Source organism: Caloenas nicobarica, chromosome 19 (genome assembly GCF_036013445.1).
Source record: "Caloenas nicobarica isolate bCalNic1 chromosome 19, bCalNic1.hap1, whole genome shotgun sequence".
Classification (NCBI taxonomy): domain Eukaryota; kingdom Metazoa; phylum Chordata; class Aves; order Columbiformes; family Columbidae; genus Caloenas; species Caloenas nicobarica.
The window spans coordinates 7325571-7337747 of record NC_088263.1 but is presented as its reverse complement, the minus strand read 5'-3'; the positions used below and the strand labels follow the sequence as shown (position 1 = coordinate 7337747).

Genomic DNA, 12177 nt, shown 5'->3' with positions numbered 1-12177 from the left:
ATCCCAGAGTAAAAAGAGCTGCACCAGAATTAGTTCTTGGGCAGAGCTCTGCTACTCTGGAGTCTTCATGTCCACACCGTGTCACCCTGGACTTCACGCGTGGGTATTGACCCCATCCAGCTGCTTTTTAGAGGGGCACATTCCAACCCAGAGAGCAAGAGTGACACTTCATGCCAGAGTACGCAAGTCTTGGAGATACAGGAGGGATCTACCAAGCACAGGAAGCCTGTCTGGCAAAGAGAGCTATGTGAAAACCTTGAGTTACTGGCATTGGTAACAACTGGAAACCCTCGAGCTCAAAACACAGCCAAAGGGAGAGACTCCTGACAAACGGGATTGTCTGCAAAGCCCTCTGTAAATCTATGTACAAAGGAGGCTGGGCTGCTGGTATTTTATTCACAAGACTTCAATGGAGCTTGAATACCTGGAAGTTAGCCAGCCTTAACTGAGCAGGGCAAACAGATTTATGAAAGGTAACACACACACACTAGAAGGAATCACTTCAGCTACTCACACCCCGAGTACAATCACTCGGGCAAAGGACCCGAGACCACTGCAGACCTGCACTCCCTGCTCATGTCACAGCAGCATCACAAGCACAAAACAAAGCATCAGGATGGAGATGAACAGTAAAAAGGCTTTTCTCCAGAGGTAGGAAGATTTTTGACCTGAAATTGTAAACAAATTGTTCAGAAACTCACAGGCTGCGAAAGCTGAACTGTATTTTCAGAAAAGTGTTTGGAGTTGATGTTAAACTGAAATCTATTATAGTTTCTAATGTTACTGGTAATGTGAAACCTTTAAAAAAACATAGTATAGTTTTACACAAGATTAGTCATGTTCATTCTTCCTTAAATACACACAGTCAATTTTGCTGCTACTTCTCATAGCTACACATTTATCTGTCAACAGAGAGACAGATAACATGGAACATGTCCCACCAAAAATCACCTATTTGTGAAACGTGATGAAAGACCCCACAGGCTGCCCTTGGAATAGCTTTGGTGAAACAGCGTGACCAGGTGCCTGAGATGTGGTGTCAGATGAACGTATATCATGTCGAAGCCTTGCTGGGAAGGGACCAGATGAGCATTTAGATCCTAGGAGAGACTGCTTAGTAAGGAGGGGAGCAGCAGGAGAATACCACTATCCAAGTTAAAGAGTCAAGAGGATCAAGGTAGAGCTGTGCATAGCAAGAGTCTAGGCCACACCAAGCCTCTTGCTGTTGTTCTGTTGCATTGTTTCCAGAGGGAGCTGCTAAGATTTCTTGGTACAGCTGAAAAAGGGACTGCCAAGATCCTGAATGTGGCACCAAATCCTGCCAGACGATGAGAAGCAAGTCAGCAGTCTGCAGTGCAGAGAAAAAGGCAGGCAGCCCGTAGCAGAGACAGCTCTTGATTCACACGGGGGACCCACCTTGCTTAGCTAACAGGTATATTTGGCACTATCAATACTTTTGGTTCTGCGTAATCCCAGCTTCTCTCTGCATTTTCCATGAATCCTGTCTCCTTGTAAAAACAGGGAATGGCAGATCAGGATCACATCTCCTGTGATTTACTGCAGAGGGACGCTGCTAGCTGAGTAATGCTGCTGGAGGCCAGCTGCCAGGACCTGCCCGCTGGCCAGCCCCATTGGCAGGCCGAGCCGAGCCAAGCCGCCCTGGATTTGAGACGCAGCAGGACCATGAAGAGGAGAGGCAGAGTCTTCTGGGCAGCATATCTGTCACTAACTCTGTGGCATGGAGCTGTACAGGCAGAGACAAAACAGGACGAGAGAGGAGCAAAACGAGCACCTCCTATAAGATGACTTGATTTCTCATTTTCTCAGCTCTGTCTTCACCAAGCTCACCTGCTGCCCTGTCTCATGATTTCAAACCTGTTGGTATATTTAAAAGTACTGTTACTGAACTGGAGTGTAGTTCTAGAGAAAACAGAGCTCCATAATCTCAGGTTTGGCAGGTGAAATCCAGAAGCTTCACCTCTCTGCTAAACAACTTTCCCAGCACTGGGAAGGCAAGCAGCAGAGAAAGGCAGCCAGACAGGCTGGATTTCTAACTTACTGTAAAACAGATAAAGCAGACTGGACTCTGGAGAAGAGCTCAACTGTATTTACACAAAAACATTCATGAGTTCTGTGATCCATTCTGTAAGGGCTGGACAGATGATGCAACACCCTGAAAAGGAGCCCTGATCTCCAGTAATTGAGGACACAGACAAAGATAAGAAATACTTCATCCTGAGGATGCAAGACTACGGCATGGAGCAAAGAAAAAAAAAGAAAAATCCAATCAGAAAACTGGTCCATAGCCCACAGAAAGTTCTTTCAAGATCCTGTGCTCGTGAAACTCCCCCTCCTTTTCAAGCAGCAGCAAACCCAAGGTGTGCAGTAAAATCTTTTCTTGAAAGGAGTGTCTGTCTACAACAGGTCTCCAGAGAAATGCTGTTTTCTGCCCATCTGCCCCACTGTGCCGTAAAGAAGGAACTGACCTGCTGGTCCCAGCTTGTCAGGAAGGAATAACTGTATCTCTAACCCAAAGGAAGCACTGGAGGGCTTCTCAGAATCTCAGAATCAGGAATTGATTACTGCAGGGAGGCAGCAAGGTATCTATGAAGCACTAACTACCAACCCTCCTTGCCCTCTCATCCAGGCCATAAAGGTGTTAAATGAGACAAGCCCCAGCACCGATGGACTCTGATGCCCCATCTATAAACCTGGCCAGGCTCAGAAGCAATGACCTCCTGTAGGCACTTCTGCAGCAAGACACGATAGAAATAAAGGAGCATATCTCTTTGCTGTTTCACATTTCAGAGGCAAAGCCCACAGAGGACAGAGCAGCTCAGTTCAACAAGAACAAGCTGTGGCTTCAACAAACCCAGACCCCAACCGCCCTAGTACAAGAGGAAAGGGAAGTGACCTTGTTATGCCCAAGAGCTGCCCGCACAAAGGACGGCTCACATTCAAATACAAATCTTTACCCTTAGAGCTGTACTTATGCTCTGGCTCCTCCACAACCAAGGCCCAGAGCTGACACATGCTACCTACAGCCTCCATAGTGATCCTGCCTTCTATTTTGCCCTGTTCAGGTTCCTCCGAGATCTGAATGTCCAGGGAGAATATACGGATATATCCTGTTCCCTCAACACGAAAGCAAGAAGGCTGATCACGAGCAAGCAATTTACATCCAAATACAAAAGAAATCCCTGTTGGTAAAACCTGTTCAGAAAGCTCCTGGCAACATACAGCTGAACGGTAAGGTAAACTGAGCACTCGGGTATCTGAGCAACAATAACAGACTGCAAATAGCTGGTAGGGATCTCCTGGTGGGTAACAGGGCCAGTACTATCAGTTCTATTTTACAGACTGGGTAACCAATGCGGAGAAAACAGTTTGCTCAAGTAACAGCGACAGAGGTCCCAGAGCTCAGGTTTCTGCCTCCAGCCAAGGAAACCTGCACTGCCAAGACTCTCAAAGAAAAAGCACCTCTTGATTGTGAAACAGTTGTAAAAAGGAGTCAAACACGGAGTGAATGCATTGCAGCAGCATCTGCCAGGCCTAGAGCAACATCCTCTTCCAGTAGAAGAGACTGTCTGTCCACCAGTACACAAAAAAAACATTGCAGTGATGATATCCATATAACTGAGGTGAGACAGAGCAAGAGTGGCAGAGGTGAAACACCTGTGCTGCCAGCTCCAGAACCCAGATGTAAGCCTCCGATTCGTTAGGGATAGCTCACCTTGGAGAGCCCTACACAGCCAGGGCAAGGACCTGCAGAAGGACTGAGATCGACTGCTGTCAGAGAACAGGTGAGTTTTGAGGAGTGACCACAGAAATTCTTCCAATGAAGTCAAACATTTCACAAATCCTTCATCTGGTCCCAAGCTCAGCAACTTACTCCATCTCTCAGCAGTGAACGCAGGTTTTATAGCAAACAAGCAGAAAAGAAATCAGAGATGTCACAGCTCTAAGAGATGAAACCAGAGCAAAGCTGGCAGTATTTAGGGTTAACAGTTCTTTTTTCGGGAACAGACACAGCTCTTTCCACGCAAATGCCATCAGCTGTTGACTAAGCAGCTCTGTTTTCTCTGCAGTCTCAGGAAGGATAACACTGGAATGGGGAGGTGGGTGTTTACCTTGTGCCAAAGAGCCTCACTCTACCAGATCTGGGCTTTGGTAACACCTCTCCACACTCTCAGGCTGTCTGCTGACTTCAGGGCCTCAGCTCCCACTCAGGTTACACACATAAGGTTATTTTTATGAAGAGAAAGACTACAGATAAAACCCGATGCTATCAATCGGCAGGCCATAAATGCTGATCCCTGCCTGCACACGCAAGGGAGAGGTTCCTGCATCCCCTGCGGAGCAGATCCCTCAGGTCCTGTTCCTCCCCAAGGTGCCGGCAGGATCTCCTCATGCAGACACCTTCACAGCCAGGCCAGCATCACCACACGCACTGCAGGGGACAACGCTGCCCTGGGAAGAGCTGAAGAGATCTTTCTCCATCACATCTCTCCAGCTTCCCCACAGCCAAAGACCGATGCAGCCGATTCAAACCATTAGTAAGATTATAAGCAGTTCAGATGAGCCTGCGGTTCATAAATGCTGCAGATGCTGAAGCTTCCGAGGAAGTATTCCTCCAGGTTCCCCAATTTTAACAACACTAAAGCACTGCAACATTTCACAGCAACCTTTCTTAGCGAAAAATCTATTCACAGGAGCCATTTGCACTGCAAATGAATGTCACGGATGCTAACAGGAATCTGACGAGAAAAGGACACAGGTACAAAGTGGTAACAAACCACAACACTACATGTGTCATGGTTCAGCACTCTGATGAAAGGAGTTTCAGATTTCTTTTGGTAGCTTTAGCTTTTCTGGAGAGCTAAGCAACTCAGACTATGCACAAGACATCTGGACTATGCCAAGCGGGACAGAACTGAAAACATTTCACAGATGCTTTAATTTACATAGATATTTGCAGAGCATAACTGACAAGGTGTATAAGCGCCATCACTTCTATTTTCCAGATAGGAAAATGACACTGCAGAACTCTGTGGCTATGCTGAGCTGCAGAGCAGGAAACAGCCCCTGCATCTCCCACTTTCTGGAGCTGGAAGCCATCCTCTGGATCATGGTGTTTTGCTAATGCTGTGGGGCCAGGAGCAGCATGAAGCCCTGTTCCCAAGGAGTTCTGGAGGAGCAGGTCTGCGTGCTAGGATGGGCAATGCTGCAAATGCTTCCAAAATGAACCACCCCATACGCTGCTTTCACCGCAACAGGATCACAGGCATCACTAAAGGCAACATTTTGCTCAGGTGCAGAACACTAACACCATAATAACATAAGATCCATCAATCCACTCCAAAAAGATGGTTCGTGAAGTTTCAATTGCTAGGTGGAAGCTTGATTCTTTGGTTACTAAAATTACATATATATATAAAATCATATACTATTCCAGCCATGAAGAAGCATTTCTTGAACATGTCTCTGCTCCCCTGCCTGCTTCACAGCCCACTCCAAACTCTGAACAAGAGCACTCGATGCTTTTGTACGGGCTCCCAGCCCACATACAGGTAGAAACAGCTGAAGAACCTACCCCACAGCAGAACTCTTAAAAAAAAAAAAAAAAAAAAAAAAACCACAAAAAAACCACCACCAAAAAAACCCCACTGTGTTCCCACACAAGAAGTGCCTGGGGGTGGCAAGCTCTTCAAACCTGTCTCTATTCGCTCCTTGCAGCATCATCACTACAATTCCTGTCAATGCCTCTGGCTACCCAGGAAGGATTCCTCCACCCAAGCTCTTCCAACAGGGTGATAACTCTTCAAATAATACAGTTTACCCCTCTTAAGTGCTACTCACCTTAAATTCAAGCATTGAGGATGCTCCCAACAGCTAACCAAAGCCCTGTGGACATCTGAAGCACTACAGTCCAATTGAATAGTCCTCTTGGCCAGGTCCTAGGGTGCTGTTAGCACATCCTCACTTTCTTCCTGTGTTTTTCCTGTATTTCTTTGCACTTCAGCCTGACTCACCTCCACCTCCTCTTTCCCTTCTGCATGTTTCAAATCTGGCCGTTACCTCTTCCTTTTCACTCAAGGCCCAATTGTTTTTTCACTAGTTCTCCAAAAATCACTGCCCATAGTCTCTTAAAGATGTAAGGGTGAGTTCTCTAGTCCCTTTCAGTTTCCCAGCACTTTTCTGATAATTTAAGTGTTCAGAACCAAAATAAAGACACTTTATTTTGGCTGTAAGTACAATGACCCCCTGCAGAACTGCCCATACACCTTTTAACACCTCCAAACCGCTCTCTGTCCTCACAGATCCCAAAGCACTGCAAGTCAAGCAGCTTTATAACCAACCAATGCCACAGGTAAATACGGAACGATCCAGGGCTACTAGACCAGCTTCTAATCCATTTCAACTACGGTCCAAATGCTACTCCCCCAAAAGAAGAAATGAGGATTTACAACTATACACATCCAAACAGCTTTCCTATGAAATAAACGACTCAGAAGCCCGAACTTCTCAGTTACTTCTGCACAGGAAGCACATGCACACACACAGAACATCCTGAATACAAGCTACTAACTAAAAATGAGCCCAAGCTACATTTCAGTGAGGCTTAATATTTAATACAATCTCCTGCTTTAGCCCCATTTTTATCTCTTCTGGGAAAGAACGACTCTCTAACAAAACCAAAAGAGTTTTGTGTTTATCTGCAAAACCCCCTCCAGAAGGTGCTTTCCAGGAGTAGCTGTCATGGCCTTTGGTAACAAAGCCACTTAATTTCAGCTATTAGAAAAAGATGTTCTGCAAAGGAGAGAGCTGCACCTCCCCAGCCTTCACCTGCTCTCTGTGCTTTCACCCCATTGTCTGGTACCTGACAGTTGTATTTCTTCTGTTGCAAATGACAAACTGGTGATAAGGAGCTGTGAAATTATCGACCTATTAGGAGAATGAGTCAGTGCCACATGAAAAACAAAACCCACTTACAAGGTACGATTAGCTGAAGAGCAAGGCCTGATACTGAGACAACACACTCACTGCCAAGTTGCAGAATAAATGAGGAATCTAGTAAAGAGGAGCAGGGATGACCAGAGAGGTCCGACCCTTGGGATAAACCCTCTCCCTCCCCTAAAGTTATTACCCTGTATTCAGTAAGTGCATCCTGTTCATATTGCTTCTATTCTTCCAACAAGAAAATACAAAATTACAAGTGGAAATGCCACTATAGCAAAATCTCTTTGTACAGACTATCATCATAAAAGAAAAAAAATAAAATGGCTTACTATTATTTCCAATGCAGCAGCACTTAGAGCTAACCTGGCTCACCCTTCAACACTTCTGATTACTCAGGTAAGTACACCGAAGGCCTTGAGCGACCAAGGCTTTTGAATCTGAAACAGGCAGGTAATTCTGTAATGGACAATCTAACAGGCTACGTACTGTACAGCTCAGGCAGGAGGAACCACCAGACACACCAAAACCACGGTCCTAATTTTTCCCAGTGGCGCTCCAGATGCAGTACCCAGCAGGGCGAGAAGAATGCGGGACGAGAATTGGGTGTCGTGCAAAAGCATCAGTGCCACACACACAAGAACCGAGGCTTGTTTGTCTTCACACCATCACTCAGATCCCACAACGTGCTGCGTCAGGTGTAGGACAAATACAGACTCTAATGCCACCCCTACTTTTAGAAGGAGGCTGTTCGAGTAAATTAGCCTTTGAAGTTAGGTTTTACCAAAGTTTTAATAAAAGGCGTTATTAAAATATTGCTATGAAGTTAAATAATTTTAATAAAAATTCTTTATGAACATTACTCATATTTATTGAAGCTAACTTACTTTGAAACCCTGCATCTCCTTTCCAGTATGGACTATTTACTTACTTTTACAGCTTCTGCCAGCTGGCTGAGTTTTACTTTTAAGCTCTCATGCACACAGACAAAAACAAAAAAAAGCCCACAGTTTGTCAAAAAATGCAGTGTAAGACCAAATACAAAAATGCTCCCAATTTAGAAAAAACAATGCACCAAGGCACTACATAATGACGACTTTGGAAACCTGTATCAAACTCGTGTTTCACTACTACTTTTTTCTTTTTTAAAAAAAGGAAAGGGATCTGCCCAAGTCACCTGGACGTATATTTTCTTATCAGTGAAGACTGCTGAAAGCATCCTAAAATGTGAGACATCTAGTCTACTCAAGCTGTGCAGAGAAGCAGACCAGACAAAAAATTAAAAAAACCCAAAAAACTTATATCCAATTTACATATCATATTAAACATAAAATCAAAATGCAGACAGCAACAGATGTACTCGTACCAGCTTGAAGAAAAACGTAATTTAAAAACAAAAACCCCCAGCAATCTCAAACAGTATTTGTGACTTGTCTAAGTACGATTTTTCATCTTAACTTTTCAACTGTAACAAGAAAAATAGTAGACCATTTCAAGAAGGTCATATGGGAGAGGTCTTGTTTATCATACCCCAAAAATAGACCCTGCTAACAAGGAGGAACCTCTTAGGCCACAGTCCTGAAAGAAGGAGCTTCACCCACGATGAACCCACAAAGATCTCGGATGCGCTGATAAAACCCAGGCCCATTTACGATATTGCATTTGAAGTGAAAGATGCAGGTAGATATATCAACTTTTCAGACAGAAATCATCCCCAAACCATCACTTTCCATCCTGTCTTTAAATTCCACTTTCACGATATAGTCTCAAGCTCCCTCCTCCCCACTCCTTCCAGTTGACTTCATCCCCTGGCCCAGAGCAGCAGCTTTCAGGACACTGGGGTTTAACTCCCCCAGAGCCAACTGAACGTGCAAAGGGTGTGGAAAAGGCAGGTCCACAAGTCACATCCTTGCCAGTTTACATCTGAGAAATCTACTTATCAGGAGTCGATTCTCCAAACCTGGGCTCTCCAAGGCAGGGACCAGCTATCTATCCATCGTGAAAGGGTCCGTTCCAGTGGACGCCCCATGTGCATCTGCAAGACAAGACTTAACACAAGCAAAACTTCCACTATAAACCTGGATTCATTCCTGGAAGGAGCAGGAAGCCTTTCTCGTGAGCAGATGATGTAGACACTGCAATGTGCTTATACTTAATACCTGTTCCTAGAATGAAACAAAATTACTAAACTCCCAAACATTTATATTTCTTATATAAATAAACACCAAACATCAGCAACATCAATACACAAATATTCGATGAGTTGATACTCTAAAGAGTATCCCACTCTTTGCATGTTCAGAAGGCAAAACCAGAACAAAACAACTTTCCTAACAAAACCCACAACTCCCGGCTCATTCAAACGCCTTTCGCCAGCTTTGAATTATGGGGATCAGTGGGTTTTCATAACCACCTTAATGAAAAAAACCCTCCTAGTTCGCACCCAGCACTACCAAACCAATCAACCCCCGGTGAAGATGCACAGTACGTCCTAGGACCTGCATTAGGGTTTCCCCTGCTTGCAGCACATCTGCTCCCACACAGACATGAAAACCTCCATCCTAAACAAACAAAAAAAATATTTTCAGACCTACCTAACAAGCTCGCCCAGCACCAAGCGCACAAACTCCGTCCTTGTTCCCCGCCCCCCGCATTTCATCTTTCGGCCCCGGCAGCCCTTTTGCAGGTTCCACACAATAACAAACCCACCGAGCCTTCTGGATGCCACCCCCCGCCTTGTTTTGCTGAGACACACACACACGGCGCGACAAAAATATCTTTGTGTCACACTCCAGACGACGAAGAAAAACAAGCTGCCTTTGCGGCGGGGAGCCCCCCGCACCCCACTTTCCCTCTCCCCAGCTGCACCCCGTCGGGGAGCGGGGCGGCGGGGGGGGCTCCGGACACCCGCCCCGCAGAACCACCCCCGCCCCGGGCCGGGGTCAGGAGCCCGGACAACGGGCCCCAAGGCCAGGCGGCCCCCGCCAGCCCCCCCGGGCCTCACCGCGGCCCTCAGCGGGGATGGGGCCGGCCCGGCCAGGCCCCGCGGCCGCCCCTGGCGCCTCCATCCCCGCGGCGGGGGGTCGCACAATAAACACCGGCGGCTACAACAGCCCGACACGGCGGCGTCGCCCCCAAAGCCGCCCCGGCCCCCCACGGCCAGGGCCTCGGCCCAGGGGACCCGCCGGGGCTGCGCCACCTCCTCCCCCGCGCCGGGCCGAGCCGGGAGGCCGCGGGTGCCGCAGCCGCAAGCAGCCGCTGGCTCCGGCTCCATTTTAGGGCTGCCTCGTCCCACCTTCCCTCTCCCTCCCCTTCCTCCTCCCCCCCGGCCCCACTCACCGCCCCAAATATCCGCGGCCGCCGCCGCCGCCGGCCCCCGATACCCACCTGTGGTGGTGGCGGGGAGCCGGGACTGCCTGGGGAGCCGGGTGCGGAGGGGCGATGGGCTCGGGGCGCGGCGGATGGCGGCGGATTGCGCGGCGGCGGCGGGATGCGGGGCGATCCGAGCTCCGGCTGCCGCTCCCTCCTCCTCCCCCGGCCCGGCCTGTCAATCCCGCGCGGGAGGGCGCCGCGCCGCCGCTGCCTCCACCCTCCGCACAGCGCCGCCTACAGGGCTCCGCCGGCGCCGCAGGGGCGGCCCAAGATGGCGGGGGAGAAGGGGCGGGGCTGAGGGGCGGGCGCAGGCGCAGAGCGGCGGCCATGGCGGCGGCCTGGCGCCTCAGCGCCCTCTGGGCCACAGGAGCTCCCAAGTGTCAGAAAATATTTAACGTTCAAACCTGTTTTCGCCCAAAAGACGTGCCGTATACAAATGCAAAGCCTCTTATTGTCAACAACTGTGACCAGTTTACAGTGAACCAGTTCATTGCGTGCTGAAGCACCGTTGTTGGTCAAGAAAACAGTTCCTAGCACTGCGCTACTTGTAGTTACTTTTGCTTTCTCTGAGAGACTGCAAATAAAAAATGTAGACACTGACACCACTTAACTTTCCATTTAGCTATAGCTTTATTCAGCATGACTGTAGACAAGGGTAGCAGCCAACAATCATTGAAGCTTAAAGAACATTTTAAAAATAAATACCAGTGAAGGCTGACTGGAGCTTCTCACTGGTTTCATGGGCAGCAGGTTCAAAGGCAACCCAGAGGAATTGCCCCTTGGTAGGATTTCAGAAATATTAATACTTTTAAATTTGCTCTCTCCTTAACGATGATGAATGCAGTAGAGCAAGGCCGTCCCAAAAAAACTCCACCAAGTCGTAACATACAAGTAGCTTCACGAGGCAAACACGGTCCTTGCTTGGGTCAAAAAGAGCTTCGGGTCAGCACGATGCAAGCGGTGTTCCCCGCCAGAAATTGGCACTAAAGATCTGGTTGTAGAAGTCGCTATAAAATGCAGTTCCTCTGCCCAGGGGGTTTTTCATAGCTTGGAAGATGTGGTCTCCTTGCACACAAGGGCACACCGGTCTCCCTTTAATTCTCCTTCCTGTAACAAACTCACATGGGTGCCTGTTAGTGGTGACGTTTTATATTTTGCAATGGAATGCCAGACTGCAGGTATTTATGCATTATTTCTTAGGGACTGTCCAGCAGTTTGCAAGAATGGCATAATATATATCTGTAGCACAAGCACCTGGGCCAGCCATGTGCTGTCACCCTGCTCGTCCTTGCCCATGAAGGGAGGGCGGCTTTAGAGGGATTTTGCAGCACATTTCCCTGGTGCTGGCAATGCCTCAGGAGGAACGGTCCTCACCTCTCCCCAGGTTACAGGAACAGTGTCAGACCTGGATCGCTGTGCAAGAGACGTGTTTGATCTCAAACAGTCACCAGGAGTAATGCAGAGGGAGGAAATGCGTGAACAGCTTTCTGGACCATATGTGATGTTCCTACAGTTGATCTGTGCTGCTGTCTAAGTTGCCAGGCACTGAGCTACCAAGAGACACACCAGCACTGCTGACAACCATGACCTGGCTGTCAGATCCCCTCCTTTTCTGGATATCAAAGTGTTACACTCTCCTCCTGCCCCTTTGGTGTCTCATCTCCTCCTTCCTGCAGTGTTTTTTCTGCCTAGAGACATCAGGCCAATGCTGTCCATTTTTTTCCTTATGCCCACCCTCCTTCCTGACATGAGCAAACTCCCACTCACACCGACTCACCGGGCAGCCGGGGCATCAATCTGGGGTGTTTAGTTTTTCTTTCTCCATCGGTCAGACAAGTACACACACGC

At 48.0% G+C, this 12177-nt stretch overlaps 1 protein-coding gene across 8 annotated transcripts in view; it reads right to left on the bottom strand.

Moving 5' to 3' along the window:
• PRRC2B (proline rich coiled-coil 2B) overlaps positions 1–10487 on the bottom strand; it is a 45525-nt gene extending 35038 nt beyond the window's left edge. For 6 of the 8 annotated variants that reach the window (XM_065648873.1, XM_065648864.1, XM_065648871.1 and 3 more), the window contains exon 1: positions 10297–10487. The gene's annotated coding sequence lies outside the window, so the exon portion shown is untranslated. The remainder of the gene's footprint in view (positions 1–10296) is intronic. The other 2 variants (XM_065648865.1, XM_065648869.1) reach the window with 1 other exon arrangement.
• Between the last annotated feature and the right edge of the window lie 1690 nt (positions 10488–12177).